Here is a 6,020-nt window from a genome sequence, read left to right as displayed (position 1 = left end):
CCTCCACTAGTTTTCCTGAGCTGCCACATGGCTAATGCTGCAGAACTAGGCTTTGCCTCTTAGGGTGAAGCCTCCGCTTCCCCCCCAAACCAGCTGAGACATCAGCTTTAAAAATGTACTTTTATTCTGAAAATAACAGTGCAGAAACCGAGTCACAGGATACATTCCTCAGCTGTTTTACACAAACCCAGACACCAGTGAATCAGTTGACAGTATGTTTTGAAGCCACGGGTACTTTGGTACAACAGAGTGACATTAACATCGGGAAGCAAGCGCCACGGTCCAATCAAGGGGCGTCTATAATTTAAAAAAAAAAGACTATTTGTGTTCAAGATAGTTTCAGTCACACTCATAGCACTAGACGTAGCACAGATCTGTTGAAGACAAACAAAAACCATGCTTACAGTAGCATAACAAAAGGAAACACTTAAAAGGTAATTGATACAGGATGCTTAGTGTTTATCCGGAAGGTGAAAGATACCTTAACAAAACCAAAGGAGAACCATTTAACTTCCGTAAGTAGGTTGAATAAGATACAACAGGCTTCTTCTAATATACAGTTTGTCCATTAAGCCCTATTGCACGATGAGGATGGACAACTTCAGGGTCTATTTTCTAACGTTATAACTAGGTAACTGTATGGAACAAAAGCACATAGCAAAGAATCGTTTCCTCTGTTGCCTTTAACTAGTTCAGATAGAAATAATAATAACAATAAATTAGAAACAGATCTGCCCAGCATCAAAAAGAATACTTCCAAGTCAACAGCATCCTCTGGGAAAAAAAAAACCAAACCAACACACACCACAAACCTTATCCTATATGGGTGGGAATTTATGTTTAAAGTATAAGAATTAAGACAGGAAAGAAGCTGTGAAAATTTGGCTTTCTCTTTAAAGATGCCTCAAGCCAGGTCTCCTACCAGTCAGGTAAAAAACTATTCATTTTAACAGCTTGACATCAGTTACAACACTTTTTTTCCTCTTCTTTGTAAGAAAGATCAGAGCATGGTCTGAAACTCCTACAGTGTTCACACCTGTATAAAAATAGCAGTCGCTTGAGGTTATTTTTATACTTGACACTTTTCTTCAGTTATAGTGCCAACAATACAAATTTTAAAATAACAGCTCCAGATTATTTTATTTTTTTTATTTATTTTTTTTTTAAGTTTAGGCTGAAAACTTTTGTTACGTCCATGGGATTGAAATAGTTCTAGGAGATAAAACTTCTTACCTTGAAACAATCCTAAAGAGTCACTACGGAGCAGGTATCAAAAATCACATCTTATACGGCTATTAATAAACATTCTTACATGATCCAGTCCTCTAAAATGTAAACGTATTTATGACAACCCTTCACACATTCAGCATGTTAAAGATGGAGCCTTCAGAAAACGGTTAAGGCAATCGGTTTTTAGAAAGTTACCAAGACAGCAAGGAAACGGCAGCTGCTCTCAAATGTCTTTTGCTACATCATACCCACTGCCAGTCTCAGCCATGCGAGCAGGCAGCAAATTGCCTGGTTTTGCCTTATGTTTCCTCTTTTTTAAAAACAAAAGCACACTTCAGGCACCCAACCCCCCTTTTTTTCCTTGTTTTTTAGAGAAGCAAATACCTTTCCTCTTGCAAACATCTGTAAAAAGCCACAGAAGGCAAAGGCTATAGAAAAGACAAGAGTTACTTCAGAGTAACTGCAGCTTGGTACCTGCCAGGACAGAGCTGGCTCCTGCCAAACGCTTTTATTTGGGAGTGAGTCATCAGAACAAGGAAAAAAACCCACACGTTACTAGCTGATCACAGATAGATAAAAATATTTCGTAAAATGAAAGCAGAAGCTTAAATGATTGTGAAGCCTAAAATACGTGATGTGCCGCACGCTATCTCCTGGCCCCCAGCCGTTTCTTAGCTCTCTCGTGGCTCTGGACGGGTACGGCTACACGGAGCAACAGACCCTCTAAGGACTCCTGGAGAGCATCTGCTTAAATGTCTAAAAACCACGCACCGAAGACTAGTCGTGAATACTCTCCTGACCTTCTTCAGTTGATGGAATGATTTTCTTCATGGCTGGACAATATTTAAAATAAAATAATAAAAAGAAGCTCCTTCACAGAGTTGGTACTTCTGTACAGGGTTTTTTTTTTTTCCCATTTTACACCATTTTAGCCCTAGTCGTTTTGCTCTGACAATAGCTCCTTACTTTGCAGAGACACTCGAGACCCAATTCAGCCAAGCACTTACTTACAAGCTTAAGGAACTTCTCAAACTGGGCTCTCTGGTAAACACTACATTTAAGGGCATTTCTCTTATCTAAAGTGTGTTGCCTTTAGCACCACTTCTGTCCTGCAATTTCCAGCAAGCCCGAGCTATTCCCACCCCTCCGCCTGTCTCCTGTTTTATTCCAAAGGATGTAAAGCAGTGCAGGACCCTGCCCTGGCCCTGCCCAGCAGCTCCCATTGCCCGCCTGGCGGCAGGGCTGGCCGAGGCACCACAGCAGCGTAACGTAAACGCAGGCAGCATAAATTCAATTTCAATGCATGCATCAAAAAAAAAAAAAAAATCCCGTTTGACAACAACACATTTCTTTTCTTGCCTTCCTAAAAAAGGTCTTGGAGTTGCTGCTCCAACGTGAGGGGCCGGGGAAGGTGAGGGCAGGGTCAGCAGAGGATGCTCGAATGCCAGAATAAGAGCAGCAACATCAGCTTCAAGACATTCCCTGCTGATCGTGAGATTCCTCACTCCTCCGAGTATGACCCACAGGCTCCACATTCACAAAATTTGGCAATTCATAAACAGAGCAGCAACACCAGACTTTGGCACTGGACTTTTGGCAATGCAAATATTTAGCAGTGGATAAAGGGCACGTTTCCTCCACCAAGACAGACCTACCCAAAGGCTGCAGGCAAACGGAAGGAGCTGCGACCGGGGGGTTGCTAGACCCTACAGCCACAGGCCAGCACTCCAGCACCACTCTAGCACGGTGTATTAACATCTCTGATGCTCCATTTTTACATTCATGCTTAAAACCGGGAGGGCAAAAATACCTGTACATCAGGAAGAAGAATGGACTATGGTGAGCTCTAAGGATGAGCCGAGAGGTGTAACGCCACTACGCCTGCATACGTGAGTTAACTGGGACACGCCAAGAGGATTAAGGGAACAGATGCAACAGGAAGTTGGGTAACTTGAACTGTCTGTGTAGATGTCACAGCCCGAGACAGCTGCTGGAGATGAGGAAGGCAGAACTATGCAGAGAAAAAAGGAAACCAAAATTAATTATTCTCGGCGTAAGATCCCGCAAGTTGCATCTCTGAAGGATGGGCATTACCATCACCTTTGTCAGTGCACAGCACTGTTCAGTTCCAAAATTACCACACACGCTGCCCAATAAAGTCGTCAGCAAGAGCACTTTACTGGAGGGACACTGGAAAACTGAAATAAGGTATTTCCCAAAGGACATAAAAAGAGAAACCAGTGCCTGGACTGAAATTCAAGACAAAAGCCCACAGGGTTAGAATACCTGCACTGATATTTAATTTTTAGTATCAGCCTGGATAAAGTATCATAGGACCTTTTCTCCCTCTCCAGCCCTGCTGCGGGATACCTAGCAGGCAGGCAAACAAGCTGTCTTTGTGCTCAAAAGCAAATGCTTAACTTCCAATTCAAATATGCATAACCAAATTTTGCAACAGCAGAATCTAGACTGAAGTTCTAGTGGGATGGGATGAGGCTATATCCTACCAGAGACGCTGAGTGAAAGAAAATCCATTTCCCAGGGTTGCGTCCTGGAAGAATTTATAGGACTGAACACGTCAAAGTGAAATGTTTCGAGCAAGAGGAGCGTGAAAAGGATGAGAACAGTAGGATACGTGGCTCCAGTGAGGGATACATTCAGGAGCTCACAGTGCAGTCAGAAGAGCTGGAACTAGCAGAGTGCTGTGCCACGATGCTGTGCCGCACTGAAAAATCCATTACACAGCTAGAGCAGAAGTGGAGGAAAGCCCTTCAAACCAGAAAGTGGGTACTGGATAAAACCATGAGAGGTTCTTCCAGCACGTGGGATAGAAAAGTTCCTTCCCATTCAGGCATGGCTCTGTAAGACTGTGAGCAGCCCCCCTGTAGTGTTCTTTCATTGCTGCAGTTACCATTATTTCCTGGATATTACATAGAACTTGTGAACCTTAACATTGCTATCGCTTCCAGTTCCTACCACAGCAGCAAGGAGTGGCCCTGAGTCATCCGTGCCGGGCTGCAGTTGCTCACCGGGGGTTTGCAAGAGCCGTGACGCTGCAGGAAGACAAACAGATGTCACCAAGAGGACGCAGAAGAACGCGAATCTGCTGGTGGGCATGTGAAACCTAAACCGGAAGAGTTCTGAAGAAAAAAGGGAGTAAGAATCAAACTATGATGGACAGGCAATTTTTAGGCAATTTTTAGTAAGAGTTTCATTATCTAGTTTTTTGCAGAGTTAACCTGATAAACAGCAAAGCTGTTAGTAGCCATTTAGAATCACTTATCACGTTCCTTTTTTCCGAATTTAATAACTGAGAGCTACTACAGGACAGGACGTTTCAACTTCTCTTCCTTTCCTCCAAACAAAGTTTTGATGGCAAAATCCTTTTGGGATAATAGTTTCACATACATTCACAGATTATTTTTTTAGAAAGCACAGAATAATAATCAGTTCCTTGTACTAGCAAGTATATAAATACAAACCAAGCAATGGAACTTTTGCTACAGTCATTTCCCTTTCATTCCCAAACAGACCCCTCGAGCAGCACCAGGCTGTGGCGGTTGGCCATGGCCTTGCTCCATCGGCGCTGGAGAGTGTCAGAGACTGTATCCTTGGAATGGAGATAAATCGAAGCCACTGAGCTTCGTCAAGGTGCTCTGAAACACTGCCAGGTTTGGGATTTTACACACCTTTGCATGAATCATCTGTCTGCTACTGAAGTCACTTGCGGCTTTGTAACAGCTTTTAGACAAGCGATAACTCGCTGCTCTGGGAAACACGCTTTGGTTGACTGTCGGTAATTTACCTTTCTTAGCAACTTCTTTCACTCCCATTCAACAGACAAAAATCTGACGCCACAAAATGAGAGATTTCCTTTGAAAGTGAGACAGGGAGCTCCTCAGATCATCATTGTCAGGAATTCAAGACATATTACAGTTGTGGCTTTTTTTAAATTATGTGTGTGTTTCATGCTACATATTAAAAAGCAACACAACTTCAAAGAAAACCCTGAATTTCCAGTCTACGTATCACAGGTAACTGAGGAAATCTATCTGAGTATCAGCCTACTTACACCTTCTGCCCAGGAAATCACCAGTTGACTACCACAACAGCTTTTCCACCTCGAGACATGAGGGCTGTTTGTAGCCTACAAAAGGACCTGCATTATATCTGGTTGTATAGTATAGACTCTATATAGCTAGACTATATATAGCCTTTAGGTATAGTCTATCACTTCTATAAACTTTACAGCCTGCAAGTTAGCTTTCTGGCATGGAATCGCAGCTGTTTGGTTACTCACCCAATGGGTCTGCTCCTACGGATGTTACCATCTGCCCTGTTAACATGCCAAATCATCAAGTAAACATTGTTTTAGGAGCCGGGCAGAAAAACCTGTTAGTTTTTCAGCAGTGAATCTGGTAAATTCTCCATTTCTGGGAAGCACTGAAACACTTTACGAGCTTGCTATTCACAAAGTTTGCAATTTTCAATCAATCAAAGCTGTAAATATTTAAATAAATGAAAGCCTGCAATCCTGCCAACCCAACTAAAGCAGCTCGACTTCCAAAGAGATCTGTTCCCCCCCCCCCCCCGCAATCTGCACCCTCCCAGTGATTTTAAAGTAGCTTAAAGCACAATAAACACAAATAGACCTTTAACTATCACCTGTATAAAACCAGAATGGTTATTCTACAAAAAAGGACAGGGTAAACTAATAAATATGCTGTAACTTGGTTTAGAAAATGATCTATACTTATAAATATAGTATTTTTCTTTATTTTTTTCCTGTA

Source organism: Chroicocephalus ridibundus, chromosome Z (genome assembly GCF_963924245.1).
Source record: "Chroicocephalus ridibundus chromosome Z, bChrRid1.1, whole genome shotgun sequence".
Classification (NCBI taxonomy): domain Eukaryota; kingdom Metazoa; phylum Chordata; class Aves; order Charadriiformes; family Laridae; genus Chroicocephalus; species Chroicocephalus ridibundus.
Note: the sequence above shows the minus strand (reverse complement) of the source record.